The 23,344-nt window shown below is 40.4% G+C and overlaps 1 protein-coding gene across 2 annotated transcripts in view; it reads right to left on the bottom strand.

The window, feature by feature from the left end:
* The window catches only part of INPP5A (inositol polyphosphate-5-phosphatase A), a 474,649-nt gene that overhangs the window by 388,538 nt on the left and 62,767 nt on the right, over window positions 1-23,344 (bottom strand). The gene's annotated exons all lie outside the window — the stretch shown is intronic.

Here is a 23,344-nt window from a genome sequence, read left to right on the forward strand (position 1 = left end):
GTTCAGTTATAGTGGATGGTTCATATTGACGAGACAGAGCATCAGCCTTGGAGTTCTTAGAACCAGGTCTATAATGCCTCGTTTCCACTGAGCGGATCGGTTCGGTTCAGTTCGGTACGGTTCGCTATTTTGGGTGTTTCCATTATGAAAGTAGTCCATACAAGCGAACCGTACCGCACCATTCAGGGTCCTGCTTCAGATGTAGGCCATAGAAAATGGAACGGTTCGGTTAGGGCGGAACTACTATACAATCCATTGATTGGTGGACAGGAAGAGCATTTTTTCTAAACCCTGCATGGCCCTGAAGGTCTGACTTGCAGTGGAAACGCTCACCAGAATGGGCTGGTCCATTCTAAACCTTCCAAACTGTACCAACCCGAACCGATCCGCTCAGTGGAAACGAGGCATAAGTGAGTACATAATTAAAGTGAGTGAGAAACAATGACCAGCGAGCCTGTCTGGCGGATAAGCGCTTAGCCTCCCCAATATAAGACAAGTTCTTATGATCCGTTAAAATAGTAACAGGGTGTAGTGTCCCTTCCAATAAATGTCTCCACTCCTTTAAAGCCTTAATGACCGCTAAGAGTTCCCTCTCCCCGATGTCATATCTGCTCTCAGGCCCAGATAATGTTTTAGAGAAGAAACCACAAGGGTGTAATGGTTTATCCACCCCTAACCTTTGAGACAGAACAGCCCCAACACCTGTCTCAGAGGCATCGACCTCGAGCAAGAAAGGCAGAGTCGTATCAGGATGGACTAGAATGGGAGCCGAGGCAAAAAGTTCCTTGAGAGTCTTGAAAGCAACGAGAGCTTCCTTAGACCAGATCTTAGTAACGGCCCCTTGTTTGGTCATATTGGTAATAGGCGCAATGATAGAGGAGTATCCCTTAATGAAGCGCCTATAGTAGTTGGAAAAACCAATAAACCTTTGAATAGCCTTGAGTCCTTTGGGCAAAGGCCAGTCTAAAATGGATTGGAGCTTTTCAGGATCCATTTTAAAACCTTCCCCAGAAATCACATACCCAAGAAAGTCTGTCTGAGACTGATCAAACCTGCACTTCTCCAATTTGCAGTATAGACCATGTTGCAGAAGTTTGTGTAATACCTTTCTGACCTGTCTATGGTGAGTTTCAATCTCCTTAGAGTGTATTAGTATGTCGTCCAGGTAAACAATAACACAATCATGTTGAAACTCCCTAAGTACCTCATTAATCAAATATTGAAATACTGCAGGAGCATTGCAAAGTCCAAATGGCATCACCGTGTATTCGTAGTGACCATACCGGGTATTGAATGCAGTCATCCACTCATGACCATGCTGGATTCTCACCAAGTTGTATGCCCCTCGGAGATCTAACTTAGTGAAGATTTTGGAGCCCTTAAGACGATCAAATAACTCTGTAATCAGTGGAATGGGATAGGCATTTCTGACAGTTATTTTATTCAAGCCTCGGTAATCGATACAAGGTCTCAGCGTGCCATCCTTTTTCTTAATGAAAAAGAACCCAGCCCCGGCCGGAGAAGAAGACCTCCTAATGAATCCCTTTTCTAAATTCTCCGGAATATACTCCTCTAGAACCGAGTTTTCCTGAACAGACAAAGGATATACATGACCCCTCGGAGGCATAGTCCCGGGTAGAAGCTTAATTTTACAATCAAATGACCTGTGGGGCAGTAAAGAATCGGCATTCTTCTTGTCAAATACTGCCTTTAAGTCTAGGTAAAGGTCTGGTATCTGTCCTTCTGTGGACTGAGTAGGATTCTCCGGTATGTTAATGTTAGCTAATGGAGAAACCTTGCCTAAACACCTTTCCTGGCAGCCCTGGCCCCACGAGAGTATCTCTCCTAACTCCCAATCGATAATAGGGTTATGTTTCTTCAACCATGGGTACCCCAGAACTATGGGAACGGAAGGGGAGGAAATGAGCAAAAGAGATAACTTCTCCACCTGTAGGATACCAACATTTAAATTAATGGGTACGGTCTCACGAAAGATAACAGGATCTAGTAGTGGTCTACCATCTATGGCCTCAACGGCCAAGGGTGTCTCCCTTAGCTGGGATGGGAAATTGTTTTTAATAGCAAAGGCTCGGTCTATAAAATTCTCAGCAGCACCGGAATCTATCAAAGCCATAGCCCTGACTACTTCCTTCTCCCAAGTTAAGGAAACTGGTAGCAGAAGCCTGTGATCTTTATAATTAGGAGTAGAGGACAAAATAGAAACACCCAAGGCCTGTCCTCTAGAGAGACTTAGGTGCGAGCGTTTCCCGGACGGTTAGAACAGTTCGAGAGTAAATGACCTTTGGCTCCACAATACATACACAAACCCTCTCTTCTCCTGTACTGTCTTTCCTCCTCAGAGAGGCGGGTATACCCTATCTGCATAGGTTCAGGAAGCAAAGATACTGTGGAGTCAGGACTTGGAAAAGCGGGGACTAACATAAAAGAAGGTCTCCGATTCCTCTCTCGAGTGTTCTGTCTCTCTCTTAAACGTTCATCTATACGAGAGATGAACGAAATTAAGTCTTCTAAATTCTCAGGGAGTTCTCTAGTAGCAACCTCATCAAGGATTACATCAGATAGGCCATTCAAAAATACATCCATATATACCTGCTCATTCCACTTTACTTCTGACGCCAGAGACCTGAACTCTGGTGCATAATCCACAAGTGTTCGGTTCTCCTGTCTCAGGCGCAACAGTAATCTGGCTGCATTAACCTTTCTACCTGGAGGGTCAAATGTTCTTCGAAAAGCAGCTACAAATGCGTTATAGTTATAAACTAATGGATTATCGTTCTCCCATAGTGGGTTGGCCCATCTCAGAGCTTTCTCAATGAGTAGGGTGATAATAAATCCTACTTTTGCCCTATCTGTAGGATAGGAGCGAGGTTGCAATTCAAAGTGGATACTAATTTGATTTAAAAAACCACGACACTTCTCAGGAGCCCCACCATACTGTACTGGGGGGGTAATGCGAGAAGAAGCACCCACTGTGGCTACCTCTAGACCTGAACTGACAGGAGAAATAGGGGTATTATGTATCTCCTCTGGTGGGTTATTAGCACGAGATAAAAGTGCCTGTAGCGCAAGCGCCATCTGATCCATTCTGTGATCCATGGCTTCAAACCTAGGATCAGGAGAAGCAAGCTGACTGTTTGTACTTGCAGGATCCATTGGCCCTGTCGTAATGTCAGGATCGGGACAGGGATCCAACACGCAGCGTACAAACAGTAGCCAGATACGTATACCGGACCTTAGAATGGCCGGACTAACGTAAGTAGTACTGTAGAGAATAGTCAAAGACAAGCCGAGGTCGAGGGTAACAGAAGACAGGTGAGCGAGAGACAAGCCGAATCAAGGGTACAGAGGTAAGCAGAGTAGGATAAACGAGCCGGGTCAAAACCAAAAAGAATAAGCAGAATACAAGCACTGAGTGACTAGAACAAGCTAGGACCACGACAGGGCAATGAGCTAAAGAAAGATGCTCCATTAAATACCCTGTTCAGGAAAGTAACCACGCCTCCGAGGCGTCCTGATTGGTCCTGCAGCAATTGACTGACAGGTCGTTCCGGGTAGCGTCCTGCCGTCGACTTCCGGTCGTGATGCTGTAAAAGGCAGTCACTCCCTCGCGGCCGGCTTAACATGACCGGATAGACCGCGAGGAAGGAAGCCATCAGACCGTCTGGATGGAGGAACGGCTAAGTCTCTACCTCTTTCGGAGGTAGAGACCACAGGTACCCTGACAGATTGACAGAGCCTGCATGAAAAAAAACTGGTATCAGTTTCAAACAGATGTAATTTACCTTGAATAATTATATCTCAATCTATAAATTGAACTTTAATCACATACAGGAGGCTCTTGCAGGGTCTAGCAAGCTATTAACATAGCAGGGGATAAAAAAAGCTTAATTAAACAGAACTTGCAATAAAGAAAGCCTAAATAGGGCTCTCTTTACAGGAAGTGTTTATGGAAGGCTGTGCAAGTCACATGCAGGGAGGTGTGACTAGGGTTCATAAACAAATGGATTTAACTCCTAAATGGCAGAGGATTGAGCAGTGAGGCTGCAGGGGCATGTTCTATACACCAAAACTGCTTCATTAAGCTAAAGTTGTTCAGGTGACTATAGTGTCCCTTTAAGGGATAATCTTCAAGAATTCCTTGAGAAGAACATGGTTATCAGCAAAAATCAGCACGGTTTTATGAAGCACAGGTCGTGTCAAACTAACTTGATTGCATTCTACGAAGAAGTAAGTAGAAGTATAGATCGGGGTGTTGCAGTGGATGTGATCTATTTGGATTTTGCCAGGGTATTTGATACAGTTCCACACAGAAGATTAGTGTTCAAACTCAAGGAAATCGGTCTAGATGAAAATGCTTGTTCTTGGGTAGAACATTGGCTTAAAAACAGAGTACAAAGAGTTGTCGTTAATGGTAAATTTTCAAGCTGGACAGAGGTGGCAAGTGGTGTCCCTCAGGGGTCTGTTCTGGGACCTCTTCTATTTAACATGTTTATAAATGATCTTGAAGACAGCATTGAAAGTCATGTTTCAGTGTTTGCAGATGACACAAAACTTTGTAAAATAATACAATGTGAGCAAGATATTACTTTGCTGCAGAGGGATTTAGATAGACTGGAGGACTGGGCACTCAAATGGCAGATGGAATTTAATGTTGAAAAATGCAAAGTTATGCACTTCGGCGTAAAGAATACACAAGCAACGTATACCCTTAATGGAAGCGAATTAGGGATAACAACACACGAAAAGGACTTGGGAATTGTTATAGACAACAAACTATGCAACAATGTGCAATGTCAATCAGCAGTGGTCAAGGCCAGTAGGGTATTGTCATGCATGAAAAAGGGCATTCATTCAAGGGACGAGAATATCATTTTGCCTCTTTATAAATCACTGGTAAGACCACACATTGAATATGCTGTGCAATTTTGGGCACCTGTTCTAAAGAAGGATATTATGGCACTAGAAAAAGTGCAGAGGCGGGCTACAAAATTAATAAAAGGAATGGAACATATCAGCTATGAAGAAAGGCTAACAAATTTAAACCTATTTAGTTTAAAAAAAGGTCGCCTGAGAGAGGATATGATAACATTATACAAATATATTCGGGGCCAATACAAACCAAAATCTATTCACAAACCGGACTATACATAGGACACGAGGTCATGCGTTTAGACTAGAAGAAAGAAGATTTCGTCTAAAGCAAAGGAAAGGTTTTTTTACTGTAAGAACAATCAGGATGTGGAATTCTCTGCCTGAAGAAGTGGTTTTATCAGAGTCCATACAGATGTTCAAACAGCTACTAGATGCATACTTGCAAAAACAGAATATTCAAGGATATAATCTTTCAATGTAGGGTAATAACTGCTTGATCCAAGGATAAATCTGACTGCCATTCTGGGGTCAAGAAGGAATTTTTTTCCTAGCTTGTTGCAAAATTGGAAGTGCTTCAAACTGGGGTTTTTTGCCTTCTTTTGGATCAACAGCAAAAAACATATGTGAGGAAGTGTCAGGCCTTAAGCCTCCCGATGTCTCCTCATGCTTCCGGGTTTGACGGAGCTTAGCCACACCCCCATTGCCGCGGTCTGCTATGTAATGCGACCGCACCAGCTGATAGACGCTGGATTATTGAAACGCGTACCGCACTAAATTCACCGGCTCAGATACCTCGCTGAGACGACCACTCGCTACTGGACCGGACTGGAGGAATATTCAAGTCCCCAAGATCTCTCCTCATCACCGACAGGTGCCTGCTCTCTCTACAACCATTCACTGAAGCAACCGCCTCAGAGGAGAGCTGGGGACACAATCCCTCTACTTCTAAAAGTTAAGTAACTTACAGTCTCTGAGTTAAGAGCTAACAATGCGAAAGCTTTATTTCAACTTACTAAAGTCTGCTTTCAAGTTCTCCAGCAAGCCTGCTACAGCTTTCCTCAAATCAAGTATTATTCAAGTTCAGCTGTACCTGTCTTGCTACAGATAATCTTATTTCTTCATACTAAAGTCTGCTATCAAGTTGTCCAGCAAGCCTGCTACAGCTTTCCTCAAATCAAGTGTTATTCAAGTTCAGCTGTACCTGTCTTGCTACAGATAATCTTATTTCTTCATACTAAAGTCTGCTATCAAGTTGTCCAGCAATCCTGCTACAGCATCCCTCAAAACAAGTACTATTTAAGTTTTGCTGCACCAGTCTTGCTACTGATAATTCCAATGTATATAATCTCTTATAATTTGAACTGTTAACAAGAATAACGGACTCTAATGAATTCTGAACCTTGTCAATGCTAAATGAAACAAACCGTATATTATTTAAAGCAAGAGTAACAGTAATTCTGGAACTGAAGTCTCAGTTCCATCTAAGTGTCTTAATAAAAGATCAAAGTCCTAAGAAATCTGCAGTTGTGTTCCACATCATTTACTGTGAACGTGACAGGAAGGCTAAACTTGATGGACGCAAGTCTCTTTTCAGCTATGTAACTATGTAACTATGTAATGTTCAAGAACCATAAGTCATAGCACCCAGAGAACCCCCCAAAAAATCAGTTTTTACTGCTAGTTATCAATAGGCCAATGACTTCTAATCTTGGCATTAAATAAACTTTATAGAATCCATTCCCAATTAAATATAACCAAATACTAGGGACCCTAGGCATCACGGGAAAGGTTATCCGCAATGTCAATGTTAGCCGTCATTGTTGAAGTTAGTCAACATTTCGGACAGAATAATTTTTATACCAAGGTCTTCATAAAGTAAGTACTCAAAACCACAAGAAATAGTTTTAAAGTGTGAATGTTTTCTATTTCCCACTAAAATCTCTCTAATCAGCATTATGTGGGACAGACCACCAGACCCCTGAAATCTAGATTTAGAGAGCATAGACTGGCTATATTGAACAAAGATAGGAGATCTTCGGTTGCTCGACATTTTGAGTTGTTTCATAATAGTGACCCGGCATCTATTAAAGTGATGGGAATAGAGTTTATACCTCCCACTAGGGATTTTGCTATTAGGAAAAGACACCTGATCAGGGCTGAGTCCTTATGGATTTTTAGGTTAGACTCCCTCACACCCAATGGCCTAAACGAGGAGATAGAACTTTTTTAGTTTGAGGTCACTTTTCTATATCTAGTTGGTTCATTGAGGAAAATTATATAGCTATATTATTGAGATGTAACAATAATATAGGGGGCATCTGCACTGCATTCTCTTTGTATGGAGAGGTTTTTTTCCCCTGACCTAGATTTTTGCTGTCTAATAGAATTTATTATAAATTTATTTTATATTATGTGTATAGTTCTAATGGAGCTTTATATGTTAATATTAAATCAGATTGTGTGGAAATAATTCGCTAAAAATTTTTGTTTATATGCTAATGTTAAATCAGATTGTGTGGAACTAATTTGTTAAACTGTTTACCTGTGTGTTAAACTGTCAGTTTAGTCTATGTATCATTAGCACCTGTTCTATGTTTAACAGGTTTCACTGATGTAGCTTGATTACTGATAATTATCCACTCCGGGGTTCACCTGCTGGCTTTATCTTGAGCAGGTATTTAAACCCTGGGTGGTGATCTAGGCACAAGTACTGATCTTGATAAAGTCCCACAGTTTGGGACGAAACGCGTTGATCTGTGGGCTGCTGGCTGTTCCTTTCTTTCCACTTCCCCTGGGTTTGACGTCCTGTCTTCATCTTTGGCTGAATACCGCGGTCTTTTTTGAAAATACCGACCGCGGTTTCTATCTGCTGGTTGCTGTCTGGGCGGTTGCTGTACCACTCTGCACCTACTTTGTCCATCTTCACGGCTTCACCTCCACTGTGGTCTTTTTTGAAGATCCCGACCGCAGTGTGAGAGAGTTGGAGTTCCCATAACGAGGGTTCATCTGGTTGCTCTTTGATCCGCCCAACATCACCTTTATTCTGCCCACCCAGGGAGGACTTCTGGACAATTACTGGTTTTTTTCATTTTATATTATTTCACTCAGTATTATTGTTTCTTGTCACTTGTCTTTTATTTTTATATATCTCATTTATTCATCTTCTGGTTATATCTACCTCAGGTGGGGGCCCACACCGAGGACAGATATATATTATTTATTTTTTTTCCTATTTATTATTATTATTGTGTTTATTGGTATATTATTTGTATCCACCCTACCTTCATTTAGTGATCAGACCTCTATATATATATTCTTTATATTGAGGTTATTCCATCTTTTTGGCCATTCAGTGCAGTTAGTTTGTGGATACATTTTTTGCCTTTTTTTATTTATTTATTTTTTTGTTATTCTGTTTTATGAGATTTTTGTATTTAATTGTCCGGTTAAGGTATAACAGTGGTGATCGGAATTAGTCCTTTGCTGATTTATTTTTTACTTAATTAATAAATTATTTTTGACAATTTTTATACTATTTATCTAGTTTTATAATCTTAAGCGCACACACCCTATTTTCCATTTCTGAGTATATAACTCATCAAGTCGCTAGAGTGGGTGTGTAGCTGCTACTCTTCTTTTTTATTCATTTACTGATTTATTTGTGGTGTTATCACTGCATGTACCGTTTTCTATAAGTCATTGTTGAAGTTAGTCAACATTTCGGACAGAATAATTTTTATACCAAGGTCTTCATAAAGTAAGTACTCAAAACCACAAGAAATAGTTTTAAAGTGTGAATGTTTTCTATTTCCCACTAAAATCTCTCTAGTGGAACCCATTTTATTAATTTACTGGATGGTACTCAATTTATTGATCTCAGCGGGTTGAAAAAATGAATAGACGCTGCGAGGTATCCAACCTAGAACATAGGCACGTATACAAATGCCATTTTTGTTTAACATTTCACATATTTATTTATTTTATTTATTTATTATTGCCATTTATATAGCGCCAACAGATTCCGTAGCGCTTTACAATATTATGAGAGGGGGATTTAACTATAAATAGGACAATTACAAATAAACTTACAGGAACAATAGGTTGAAGAGGACCCTGCTCAAACGAGCTTACATTCTATAGGAGGTGGGGTGTAAAACACATTAGGACAGGAATTTACAATCAAATAAGGTGGGCTGCCCTTTAGGAGAGGGCAAGAGACAGGTATGTGAGGTAAGGGTTAGTCTTGGAGGCCATAAGCTTTCCTAAAGAGATGGGTTTTAAGGCACTTCTTAAAAGATGCAAGACTAGGGGAGAGTCTGATGGCGGTAGGCAGGCTATTCCATAGGAAGGGAGCCGCCCGTGAGTCCTGCAAGCGCGAGTTGGCCGTACGAGTGCGGACAACGGACAGGAGGTGGTCATATTAAACACTTTTCTCTATTCTAGCAGAAACCATTAAATTATACACTCTGTGTTTTTGTCTCAGTCGAGAAGTATTCCATATCCAATGAAAGCATAGCCTGGGTCTGCGTAGAAGGACAGTTAAATTATGGAGGATGAGTATTAATGTTGGATGGATACAAGTAACAAATTATTGTAAATGGTCTGTGATCAGCACTAGAAAACACATACACGTGGGTCTCTTCTCACGACAACACACTACTCAGTGTGTCAAAACCATGCAAGTAGGCATGGTATCATGCAAGTCTTAGTTTCATTGGCTCACAGACACATTTATACATGAAGGAGATTTATATATATTTTAATGTATCAGTCCGATTGAGCCAGCCTACTTACAAGAATGTAGGCAAGTCTTACATCAATGGGTATATCTGCTACATTCAGATTTATAACATTTGGGACAACAATGGCAAATGGTCGTTTTTCAAATTAGATTCACGTAAAAGTAAAACATTAAACCAAATAAAACTTTTGGTGCAGGAAATAATGAAAATGCTAATGTTTATGGGTAAAAAGGCCTTCATTTCTGGAATCTGCCAAAACAATTTATAAACTATTCTAGAATTGCGCATGGAAATTTTTATCTGAATTATTTCTTCCAAATCTTTGTTATTTATATTCTTTCCCTCCTTCAGTTACAGAAGAGTGCAATAAATTATTAAAAAGGAAGGATAAAGTGAATGCAGTATTATTGCAAACGGGCCCTCCTTCCGTCCTTCACCTATGAGCAGAGGATGTGGGATTAAGGAAACAGAGTATTAACATTGAACAGAGGAGCAGGTTATCAGCCAAACTTCCATCATTCCCTGAGCTGAAGAATAGGGGAAAGAGTTAAAAAGGGGGCCGCCTGAAGGGGCGTGGCTAGCTGAGCTACTGAGCGGTCGCATACTTGCAGAGCTCCCGCTCCAGAGACTTAAAATTTGACTTTTAATACCGCAACAGGGCTCAAATATTTACCTCCTAGACACTCTGAACACCCCTCAGAGAGAGATGGGCAGAAAACATCGAAAAACGGCCCAAACGAAGGGTCAGAAACACACTGACATTAGGCTGTCCTTCTGTAGGCCGCCACAACAAGCCCGATCAGACATGGCACCTGCGGAGCAACGCGGCTCGAGTGACTCAGAGCTTTCATGGGAGGATGAGGCAGCTCAAACACACCGGACCCACAGCGGAGTGCACCAGAGAGCAGACTCCGACCAGTCCCCATCCACTAAGGGGGACATAAAGAATCTCCTGAGGGACCTGAGAGCGGTGTGGAAAGCGGACCTCGCAGGGGTCCAAGAGGAAATAGGAGGCCTGAACCGCCGCATGGGTGCAATCGAGGCCCGAGGAGAAGAGAGGGGGAAAAAGATTGATGACACAGACTCCCGGGTCACTGCCCTCAACCACCAAGTGCAACACCTTACGCGCACGGTGACCTCCCTAGAAACGCGCCACCGACGGAAAAATGTCAGAATCCGAGGGGCCCCGGAAACAATAGGCCAAGAAGCCCTGCTCGAGTTTGCCACTGAAGTCCTGCAAGCACTGGGAGTCCTGACAGAAGGCGAACGGCCACCACTAGTGTCGGCCTTCAGGGTCAGGAAAGCCCCGACAGCACCCGCGGACACACCCCGCGACATCATAGTGGTCTCAAGAGACATTGCAGTGAAAACAGCTGTCATGGCGTGATCTAGACAAAACCCAAACCTGGTGATCGCCAACAATAGGATCTTGATTTACGATGACCTACCTTTCACAGTCCTTCTCGAATGGCGCAAGTTCGCGCCAATCACCCGGGCCCTCCGAGACCACGGCGTCAAATACCGCTGGGGGCAGTCAGGAACACTGGTGGTATCGCAGGGGGATGCAATACACACCCTGTCGGTCACTGAAGACCATACAGAGTTTCTAAACAGACTCAATATACAAGCATCGACCCCCCCGGAGCAGCCCACAACAGGGGTCCAGAACACGGTGAATCCCAATACGAAGCGCGGAAACAGAACTACAGGAGACGCACACCCGAAGGGGCGGGAGGACCCCCCATAAAGAGACTCTCTTGCCCACACGACCCACATTCTCACCATGGCTCCGGAGTTCCACAAGACCACAGAAGGTCACAGAGGACTAACTGGGACAACACAAGCTCTCCAGTTACCAAACCCCCATGTTGTTTTTTCCCCTTTTTGTTCTGTTGAGCTTTAACCCACAAGAGACGCTAACAAGCCCTATCAATGGGCCGATAATGACTCCACCTGTATTGCTAACGCATACCACCAAAGTGTTTATTTTCACCCCACAGGAATCACTGACCGGAATGGTCACTAAGTCTAATTTCACCCCATGAAAATCACTCACACAATTCGCCAATAACTAGCTAAGCCTCTGTATACATACTGTACTTTTTCTTACAAGAAGTTGCCTACTGTTCTTCCAGGCTTAGACGATTTGACTTAAAGACACCCTGCCCTACAGGAAGACTAAAATGTGTAGATTTTATTTTATTTTAACTAATGCTAACTAACTTGCATATTACAACGTTTCTTGCATGTTCATCTCATTATTTACAACACGTGTATTCAAAAATGGTCTCTATAGCATACTATAAAATTGTGCATTATGCTGTCATGCCATGTCTTGGTAAATCGTTAATTGTTAAAGCGTGAATATATGCTCTTGGGGCATGACGAACGCATTTGTAACTGCTTTATCTATATGCACTTCAAATAAAAAAAAAAAAAGAGGGCCACCTAAAACGTTCCTCTACAAAAAAAATAAATTAAAAAAAATAGATGGATGGACAGCTTAAGCAAGCAAACTGGCTTATTCAAAACCACTTGGTTTGAAAAAAAAGTAAATACTCTAACGCAATGGACTGTGTAATACAAGATCTTAGATATGTAGGCCACGCGCTCTCCTCCAAAACAACAACTAAAATAGAGCAGAAAATATGAAGGGGGGGGGGGGGGGAAATAAATTAATTATTGAACTCATGTATTGGAGCCAGGCACGAGACAAAAGGTCAGAAAAATAGAATAAACTCTGATTAAATCCACTAAAACTGTACGTATGAGATTTCAGTTTCTACGCATGAAATGAACGCAATTTTTAAAGTTAAACATCAAACTTGATCTCTGACCAATTTAAATAACTCTGGAAGAGGCCAAGCAGTTGACATTTACCATACACACCCACAGCAAAAATATCCTAACAAGGCTCAATGTGAGAACTGTTCTGCTGCCAAGTTTTACGGAATACGCCTTGAAAACTGTAATGTACATTTAAGAAAAGAAAATGAAATTTTTTTTTAAAAAAATAAAAAAATTATATATACGCTATAGAGATGTTGCAAGAAGCATCGTTTTTAAAACATTGCTGCCAAAACGTTATCGTAGCAGATATAGGACAGAAATAACAAGCAAAACACTGGAGGGTAGAAACAAAAAAAAGGGGAATGTCATCATTCATTAGTTTTAAAAAGCTGGGTAAAAATGTAACCATTTGTTTTGGTTACATTTGAAATTACAGTAAAGACTAAAACAAGCAAATATTAAATATTGTGTCGGCATGTAAACAGGAAAATCAGGAGGGATATATATATTTTTTTTTTTTATTTTTTTTTTATAGAGCTAGGAAAAGAAAATGGAAAAAAGTCCACAATACAATTATATCTAATAAAACAATAGCTAGAGCTGAAGCCAGGGTTTTGTTGTCAATTAATTTAGTGCCCTTTTGGGGGAAAAGCTTCTAAATATAAGGTAGGCCTTATATTACATTACTGTAACATCTATGAACCTGCCCCGATGGTTGCATTCAGCAATTTAACACTGTCTATTCAGCCTAAACCCAGCCCAATGAAATACTACCTTCTTTCATGTACCCGAGAACAGAACTGAGGCTGTCCAGAATTAATCGGTTTCTTTTTTTACACAGTGTAAACCAGCAGTTTGACAGCTTTATAGTGAGTGAGTCATCACATGTATAAGACTACAGACTGTCAAATACCTAATCTCTGCCAATGATTTTAAACTTACTGCCCTATTTGCACATACTAGGATTTAAAAAACACATCCAACAGTTCAAACTCAATACTACAGACTAAGAGACTCCTGATTGGCTGAGATACTACCTGGAGAGGACAAAGATCTAGGCTGACGATTTAACCTGTAGGGATTTGAATCAAAAGAAAGAACATACAACTGGAGCTTTATTAATCGTGTAGAATTCTGAATAATTGTTTTTGCATATATTTAAGTGCATTTGTTTTTTTTTACCGTGTTATAAAAGAATGGGTCAGTTTTAGCATGGAATGCCCATTTAAACATAACTTTCCATTAGAACTTTAAAAATGCAGAACATTCACAAGATATACAAATATATATATATATATATATATATATATATTTTAAACATAAATATAAGCTCATAAAACTTCCTTCATAATTTCAAGCCTTTGTTTTATTCTGTACATAAACAGCATGTGTTATTAATGTACGCTGGCCAGGGGCTGCAGTTTCTTTACAAGCACCAGAAATATATCCAGTTCAACGATAACATTCATCCTCTCTTTTAAATAAACACATGTCAAAATTGCCAGGAACATCTTGCCTTGTACAGCTAAGGACGCCACGTTTGTTTGACGCCAATATTATCCTATCAAAGCATTTCAAAAATATTCCTTATTATAACAACCTATGAAACTCCCTTTATAGATGGAGTAAAAGAGTAGCTGACATGGTATAATGAACACCAGCTTCAGTGTTAAGCATCCACTTCTTTACCAACAGAGGCAGACTAGTATGTGGAACCCCCTATCAAACTACAACAGTGTATAAGTAGATCTTGTGTATAAGTCGAGTGCAGTTTTGTGACCAACAATTGTGAAATATGCTATGCCTCGTGGATAAGTCGAGGGTAAAACTTGGGGCTATAAAATTCTGTGATTTTTATAATTATATACACACACACTCATACAAACACACACTCTGCATTATATACACACACACACTCTGTCTGTGTGAATGCAGTGTGTGTGTGTGTGTGTGTGAGTGAACTGGGTGGGGGGGGGGCATTTTTATAAATTTGTAAAAAAAAAAAAATAATTTGAATATTTTAATTTTAATGTAATTTTTTTTTTTTATTATTATTTTATTATTGAATACTTTATTTCGTCCCACCTCCCTGCTTGTTGCCTGGCCAGAAAGGGGGGCTATCTTAATCCCTGGTGGTCTAGTGGATGGGCTGTGCAGGGGGGGCCGGGAGCCAGCTGTTACTTAACTTTGTAGCAGCTCCGGTAAACCGTGGCAACGCTCTGACGGCCGCGGGTCTCGCGAGACTTACACTGGGAGCCGACAGGGGGAGCTGCACGGAGTTGACAGGGAGCTGACCGGAGCTGCTACAAAGGTAAGTAACAGCTCGCTGCCAGTCCCCAACAGGTAATGAGTCGGCGGTCCTGGTCTGTATTATGGCAATGTAAGTTGCCATAATACAGACCTTGACTCAGGTATAATTCGAGTGGGGCTTTTTCAGCATAAAAAATGTGCTGAAAAACTCGACTATACTCTAGTATATACAGTACTTCAAATCACTGAAGTGGTCATGGTGGTTGGAGTAACCCTTTAAAACAAAGGGGAAAGCAAGTAACCTTGCATTGTGCCAACAGTCCCTTGGTGCCGACACATTAGTAAGCAAAATTTCTCAGCAATGAATACTGTTGCAAGTTGCACACACTCAATAATGTTTATGTTAATGCAGACTTAAAGGACCGAAATAGGCAAGCGTCGAACTGTTTGTAATTGTGCTGGCAACATAATCACTTCAGGTTGCTTTGGTACAGAAAGGTAAAAACACATGCCATAAACTAACCAGTGACTTGTAACTAGATTGACCCTGGCTGATTTGTCACAGCTTCAGTCTGTAGTACCTACATATGATTTAAAAAGGTTAAATGTTGCCAGGTCTACTTTGGATGGGTGGTGAAATAAAATTCACATCAATACAAGAAAACGACGTTGCAGGTTTTGTTCGTTGCCCTATAAGTATCATGCATATCTAGAAACTATTTCAAATAAGCACTTGCATTTGGGGAGGGGAGGGGTGGCTTGAGACTTACTTCAGAAAGTTTTCAATGACTGCTAAAACAAGTAACTAGTAAATGTATACATTTACAGATTTTGTTTACCCAATTTCTAAACATATCTGCTGTTGTTCACGTCACATTTCTGTGAAGTTCTGCAATACACTCATACACAAACAACCTGAACTTATTGAATGTGAAGAGACATTTAGGTCCTAAAGAAGGACAGTCCTTCTCATACAAGGACATTGGGAATGGACACTTGCTTCATATGATGATGCACGCATGTTACAATCAGTACTTTATGAAGGTTTAGAATCCAACATGTTGTATAAAATAGTACAGAGCCTAGGGTACATCAAATACAGAGCAGATGGAATGTATATTAGGTGCAGTCACCCAATAAAGCCCCTCACTCCCTCCCTCAAGTTATAGCTCCAAGCACTACAACAGATGCCGCCATTCCTGACAATGGCATCTGACATATCTAAACCCTAGGGAGACGTGATAGACAAAGGATATATTTAACTAGATGTGCATTTGACATCGTGATTTGGATATTTCTAGCATATTTTATAATCTTCATTGCACGCAAAGTTAAACATTAATTATATACTTTTAACTTGTTAAACATTTTCTGAAGCTCACTCCTTGTGTACAATCTTACGGAATTGTCTCTAGTCTGATCACTAAATTGATAAAAACTGCTAGAATTTCCTTATCCCCCCTCCCCAATGTCTCCTTCCATTTAACATAAACACCAGGGCAGTGGGACACTGACGTCTGAGATAGCACTGACCTTCTGGGGACATGGAGTATAAATGCCACTCCAACACGCGCTCTGAACCACAGAGAACTGAGGTGTTGCTAAAAGTCTGTCACCTGCTGTCAGACCAGCTGCAAATTAAAGGACATCAAAGGAATGAGTCTGGCTTTCCGATGGGAACTACAAACACACAGGAACGTAGCTGACATTTTGTTTTTCCCAAGATAGTCTTATTCCTTACAGTATATTCAAAGAGAAAAATGACAGCAACCTTGCAATAGAAGAATATAAACACAGAAAGGAGGACAAAAATAAATGTAAAAAAAGCTAGCTAGCTGAAAAAAAAAAAAGCAGTAGATTCCTTGTGTTTTTGTTGAACTACAACTCCCATTATGCTTTTTAAACCTTATGGCAACAAGCGAATTGCAGCTTAACAAGCAACTATATGTTCTATCTTACAGCCATCCCTGCAATTGCTTTCTGAATGAAAAAGCAAAAATGAGTTATCTTGCTTTCTTTGTACAGCAAGCATTTTTCAGATTACTTTAGATTTTGTTTATTCCACTGTTCCAGAACCCACATTAAAATCATGACTCAAAAGTGCGCTTAAATTAATATGAATTTTTTTTATTTATTTATTTTATTTAAAATATATAAAATTGGGGTCAAATGACTGACTCAGAGGTAAACTTGGCCAAGAGGTTGAGGTTGAATAAAATAGGACTGTAGCAAAATGCAATGAGTGAGTGGCAGGATCGGTATGTAGCTTCAGAAGGTCTGCAGAACTTGGATGTAATTAGCCGACCGGCCGAGAAGACACGGCAACTACCTGGTATGACCCAGGTAAGAGGGCAAACCATTGCAAAACAGTTTGCCATAATATCGTATAACACATGGTAGACCAGGCATAATAAGCCCTATAGTGGCTTGTAGTGTTCATGATGGTTGTAATAACTCTTTAACCCAGCGGAATATAGCGGTGGCTGGCAAAATTTAGATTTTGTAAAGGCAATTAACCTCTCAATAACAGACAAGGAAAAAAAAAAATCAAGTTTCTGTGTTTACCTGTAAATACTGCAGTAGCAGTATTCAGAAGCTACAAAACAGCCTCTGGCAACATACAATGGAAACATGCCATCACAAAAATCTGTATGAATATACCATTGTTGGCAGGTACTTACAAGTGGAACAAAAATGTTACACCCTGCAGGTAAAGTGTCGTACTATTTATCTAGGGCTATGGAGAGAATACAGTGTAACCAGTCATGATAGATCTAGCAGACTAGAATGTGTGGATAGCATATTACTGTAAACATTGTGCATTATTTCAGACACAGAAAAATGCATGCATTTACATGCTCTACAACTTATAGTGTCTAAGCACCATAACACCTTTGTGTCATTAAAATATTTATGGTGCAGATAGCACTCTGCCGTAAGTGACTTCTGGCTGCGTTTATTTGCTACAATCACTACAACACTGTGTGCCTAGGCTGTCTTTCCTATTTAACAAATTAGTTTAGCCAAAAGGCAGTCTTATTAAGGCTATTAGTTTCGGCTCACGCATTGAGCCTTTATAGAGCCTGAAAATACAGTGAGATCTATATCTATCTCAAGCAGGTCTAGGTTCTTGTCCAGGAATGGAGGATTCCATCAGAAATCCAGCACCCAGAGACTGTACACTGCCAGAAGGAAGGAGGTCAGGGCCGGATGAGTGTCAAGGCCACGGTCCTGGATGAAACACAGAGCATCCACAAGTACATCACAAAGATGGCTCCCAAAGATGAACTGCTAAGGGAATGCCTGAGACTCCAACAGATAGAGGACGCAGAAAAAGAGGAGGTTCCTTGGCAAGACAAACCTCTCCGTGGGGTGTACCACTGGTAGATAGTGGATTTGGGCTCACATGACAAAATCCTACCAGTGGTTGGAAAAGTGGTTGGAAAAGGCAGGACTGAAAGACCGCACTGAGGCACTAATCCTAGCAGCACAGGAACAGGCACTCAGAACCAGATCAATAGAAGCTGGAGTCTACCACACCAGGCAAGATCCAAGGTGCATACAAGGAGAGACATGACCAAGTTGTTGGGATTGTTTACCGGAACATCTGCACAGAATATGGATTGGACCTGCCTAAATCCAGATTGGAGATAGCACAAAGGGTAGTTGAGAATGACAGAGCTAAAATCATGTGGGACTTCAAGATCCAGACAGACAAGCAAGTGCTGGCCAACCAAGACACTGTGGTGCTAGACAAGGAACGGAAGACTGCAGTCGTGGTGGCTGTGGCAATACCCAGTGACTAGAACATCAGGAAGAAGGAACATGAGAAGGAGGAGAAATACCAAGGACTGAAAGAAGAACTAGAAAGGATGTGGAAAGTGAAGGCAGTAGTAGTCCCAGTTGTGATAGGAGCACTCAGGGCTGTGACTCCCAAGTTGGGGTAGTGGCTTCAACAGATTCTAGGTGGGACATCTGAGATCGCTGTCCAGAAGAGTGCAGTTCTAGGAACAGCTAAGATACTGAGCAGAACCCTCAAACTCCCAGGCCTCTAGTAGAGGACCCGAGAATGAGGAATAAACATACCACCCAGGAGGGGTGAGAATTTTTTTCAATTTTTTTTAATCACACTCAATCAACCAACATGTGCTTATCGATTGTAGGTTGGGGAAAGGGAGGCGGACCCAGGTGTGCAAACAGACAACTAAGCAGAAGTGATGTAAAGCAGCACCACGTCATGTGGAAAGCATAATGACATCATATTATGTTAACATTCAATCACAGAAGCTCTTTAGTGGGTCAGACAAAATGTGATCACTAAATGGCAATAACAAGCACCGTCCAGGCCAAGGCAACTGGCCATAATACGAGTTTACGTTTGAGGCTTTGCTTTCACCAATGAAATAGACATCACTTTGATGTAAGAAATAGTATAATTAAGTTCTGCTCAATTCAGGTATGTGCATAATATATGTAATTTGAAATTAAGAATGGGTCATTTTGCTAATTTTACAATTTGGGTCCCTAAAAGAGAAAACTAAAGAACAAACTGTTGGGTACACTTTTGCGAACCTAGGTGATTGGAGTGTTCCTACAAGAATCCGATGAGGTTTAAATTAAAACAGGAGAAACCTCACAGAGTTGTATCAAAAATAACAGTATGAGAATTGTATGTTTTAGGCCCAAACTAGACTATTAGAATTAGACTTCAAACTAGGCCAACCAATTCCTTAAAATATTTCATCTGTGTATTACCGGTAATTTAATACTATTAAAGATACTGCTTGACAGTCTAGGTCCAGCTTAGATTATTTAAGAAAAGCCCAAATGTAATTTCCCCCACATCACTGCAAGCTGTTCTTTGGAGGGATTTGTAATTAGAAAATCCTAAAGCATTTCCCAGTAGTAATATTTGATGGACTGTGGCTAGCTTGAAATAAATTAGATCATTTAATAGGATCAGAGTGTTTTGCACAAAAAGCAATAACTAGCCCTAAAATAGCTTATTTTTAAAGGCATATCTTACTCTAAATAAAAATGTGTGGAAATAGGAAAAAGGGTAAACAAAACAGTATAACCCGAATATGAGAACACAACAATTCCCTACAGAAACCTAGCATGTGACGCTTGCTGAACAATACACAATATCATGCAAAATAGACAACTCAATTATATTGCAATATTTCCAGACTACTAGCAGGGGACTAACTCAGGTGGGTACACTATGTGTATGTAGGCGAATATGAAGGTAATGTTATATCATAAAGCTGGCACATTGTTGCATAGTTTAAGGACCCACTAGTGTACTGGGAACTTTCTGTGGGGGATTCAGAATATAACTTGAGCTTGACTAATGCAGTATTTGGAACTTCCAAAGATAAGGGATCACATTTTAGTACTTTTATCACCACAAGCAAAATGTATTTACACACATATACATGTGCTCATTTTCACATTACAGGGCAAGTTATTTTGGGCCCATCAGTTACAAACAGGTCTATAGGGAACCTCCACAGTCACGTCCATATACAGTGCCCGCCACATTTGAAGATATTTTGAATTTCTCAGGGATTTCATCCACCTATGTAGATATCATGTAGGAATTGGTTGAGCTATTAAAAGCAAAGGCTGGCAAAGCATTGTGGGAGCTGTTGGCTTGCAACATTCTCTGCTCATCCCTGATCTAAGCAGCAAATGTACATGAAAAAAAATTCAAGAGCTACATCCCAGCGCTGCCGTTCATAATTTGTTATTATAAAGCAAGTCTAACACAATGAAGGTTATTTAAAGAAATCAACTATGTAATATTTAATAAAAAACAAACAAATAAAAGCTCTCTCCTCTTTGATTATAGCCATAGTTTGGAGGACAAAAAATTAAGTTATAACGGCGCACACATCTTAACTGCTCTATTCTCAAAAGCCATATTTTTCTTGGTTATTATGGCTTTGGCAGTAGTCTACAGGGCTCTATGCCAAGAAGAAAACAACAACAAAAATGTACAATATTGCCATTTGTGCTCACAGACTTTGAGACATGCATTCAATCACTACGGTTGGTAAACTCAGTGCTAAATATTAGAGATGCTTAATTTGTTTGCTTTATGAAAAGTTGACAAACAATGTAGAAAGATAAAGGGGGGTGGGCCTCTTAATATTGATTTCCAAAGAGCTGATTTGGTGATCTCTCTAACTCTTCCTTAGCACAATGGCCATAAGTCAGGGCTAATCTTTGCATCAATGAGAAAGGAACACAAGTGATGCATGGAAAACAAAAACAGATCAATGGCATTTAACTGGAACATAACGTAATTAGTGACTCACCGATGCAACTGACCTTTACCAATCAATGTCAAACCATACATACAAAATCTGGACATGCACCAAACTGTCTAACAATCTACACACATTGATCATTAAGATGGGTTTGTAATTAACAAGGTTTATTTCTTGTTACCTATATAAATGATCCATATTAATTGGCGTTGAATTGAAAACCAGATTTTCAAAATTTAGATCAAATCGTTCACAATGTGCAAATAGTTGGAGGATTTGAAGTTTCTCCATTATGAAGACACCAACTGTGGGTTTAGGCAGCCACAAAGTTATTTTTTTTTTTTTGGCAAACTGTAGGAAACTCACCCATAGCATTCAAGCACTATAGCCACTACATACCCTATAGTGGTCAAGTTACGTAGAGGATCCCGTTCTTAAAAAGCATGTTACCAGTGATGACATTTTAGTAGAAATGCGCTAATCCTTTTTCTAGCAAATATATTAAGACTTTATGAATGTCCTGGGAGGCACACATGGTTATGGAGCGTGCAATTATTCCCGTGCCCAGTGTTGCACAGAAATGCATAATATGTGATCGCATTGCATATAATGAGAGATTAAAATGCACATTCAATGTACAACACTACAGAAGATATAAACATTAACACAGTATAGACATCTATGCTTGACATAGAATTACAATTTTATAGGCCAAATGCACACATTGCAACAAGAGCAGACCTAAGTATTCATGGCTCTACTGATAAATGGTGTTGAGTGCTGTAGTGTTTTGATGCACTTTCAAGGAAGGCACTCCTCTAGTGTACATAAAGAAAAAACAGAGGAGATGGGAGACTTGTCCCAATCTGATCTGAAACTACTGGCAAGTATAAGACAATTGTACATGTAACATTTTATAGAAAATACTAAGCAGACATGGTCATTATCCAACATTAATGACAGATTCACTTTAGAATTACTATCTTTCAGAGTGGTATGGAGAGAATAAAGTGCTTGGTACTCCCATTCTAACACTCAAAAGGTTTAAGTTGAGAGATGGACAATATTTTTTTTTGCAAGTCAGTGATTACAGAAGTCTGCAGGTAATACAACACATCTATTTCAGATTAGGGATGGCCTGCAACAATTTAAAGGGACATTCTACTCTGCATAACAGTATAGTATATACCAATTTTCAGTTTATTATGAAGTGGTTTGACAAATGCTGAGGGTCCGCGAACATCCAAGGCCTGCACTTTCTGTTGCTGCAGAGATTTGGACTGAGCCCTAATGCTCCTTGTGCCATAACAATACAATAAGCTGAAGAAGTTAATATAATAATAACAACAACAACGTATTTAACCAGGAAAGGTACATTCAGATTTGTTTGATTTTCAAGTACGTCCTGGGGATGTTACCTTATCCCAACATCCAGGGGCTGTTACCAATATGCTTAGAGAGTTTACCCTTTAAGTAGTGTAAGGTAAAACAGCGATAATATATTACATTTAACTGTACAAAATAAAAGAAATGAAAAATAAAAAATAAAAACAAGGACTGAGAGATCATTTGTGATGGAAAGAACAGTTATAAGATGGAACACAGTCAGGTCTAAAAAGAAATCCCGTAAGCACAGTTTAAAGGGACACTCCAGGCACCCAGACCACTTCTGCCCATTGGAGTGGTCTGGGTGCCAACTCCCAGTACCCTTAACCCTGCAAGTGTAATTATTGCAGTTTTTTTATAAAGTGCAATAATTACCTTGCAGGGTTAACTCCACTTCCTGCTCTATAGCACAGAAAACCTGTACTAGAGCGTCGCTGGACGTCCTCACGCTGTGTGAGGACCTCCAGCGTCGCTCAATTCCCCATAGGAAAGCACTGAAAAGCATTTTCAATGCTTTCCTATGGGGAGCTCTAATCGCATTGCCACGCATGCGCATTAGGTCTCCCCGGCCGGTGGGCGGGATCAGTCTCGCCCACCAGGCGACGTAATCACTGGGAGGAGCGGCGGCGGGGTCTCAGGTAAGTGACCTGAAAGGGTTTTCACCCCTTCAGCAACCTGGGATGGGAGGGAGAGGGGACCTGCAGTGCCAGGAAAACGGATTGTTTTCCTGGCACTGGAGTTTCCCTTTAACAAATCCCTACTCAAACAGAATGTCAAAACTAGATGTGCATAAAAAGGGAAGAATCCAAAAAGATTAATAGCTCAGTTGCGGATTTAATAAAAAGAGTGCTGACAAAGTTTGTGACAACTTTATAGGTTGGTCAGCATGTATAGATCATTCCACCACCATTTCAATTTGCAGGCTTAGTTTATGATCCTTTGTTTGCATTCAGTAACTCTGAAGAAGAATTTCATTGTTCCTGTAGATTTATTGGGCAATATTTTGAC

The sequence above is a fragment of the Pelobates fuscus genome, chromosome 10 (genome assembly GCF_036172605.1).
Source record: "Pelobates fuscus isolate aPelFus1 chromosome 10, aPelFus1.pri, whole genome shotgun sequence".
In the NCBI taxonomy this organism is placed as follows: domain Eukaryota; kingdom Metazoa; phylum Chordata; class Amphibia; order Anura; family Pelobatidae; genus Pelobates; species Pelobates fuscus.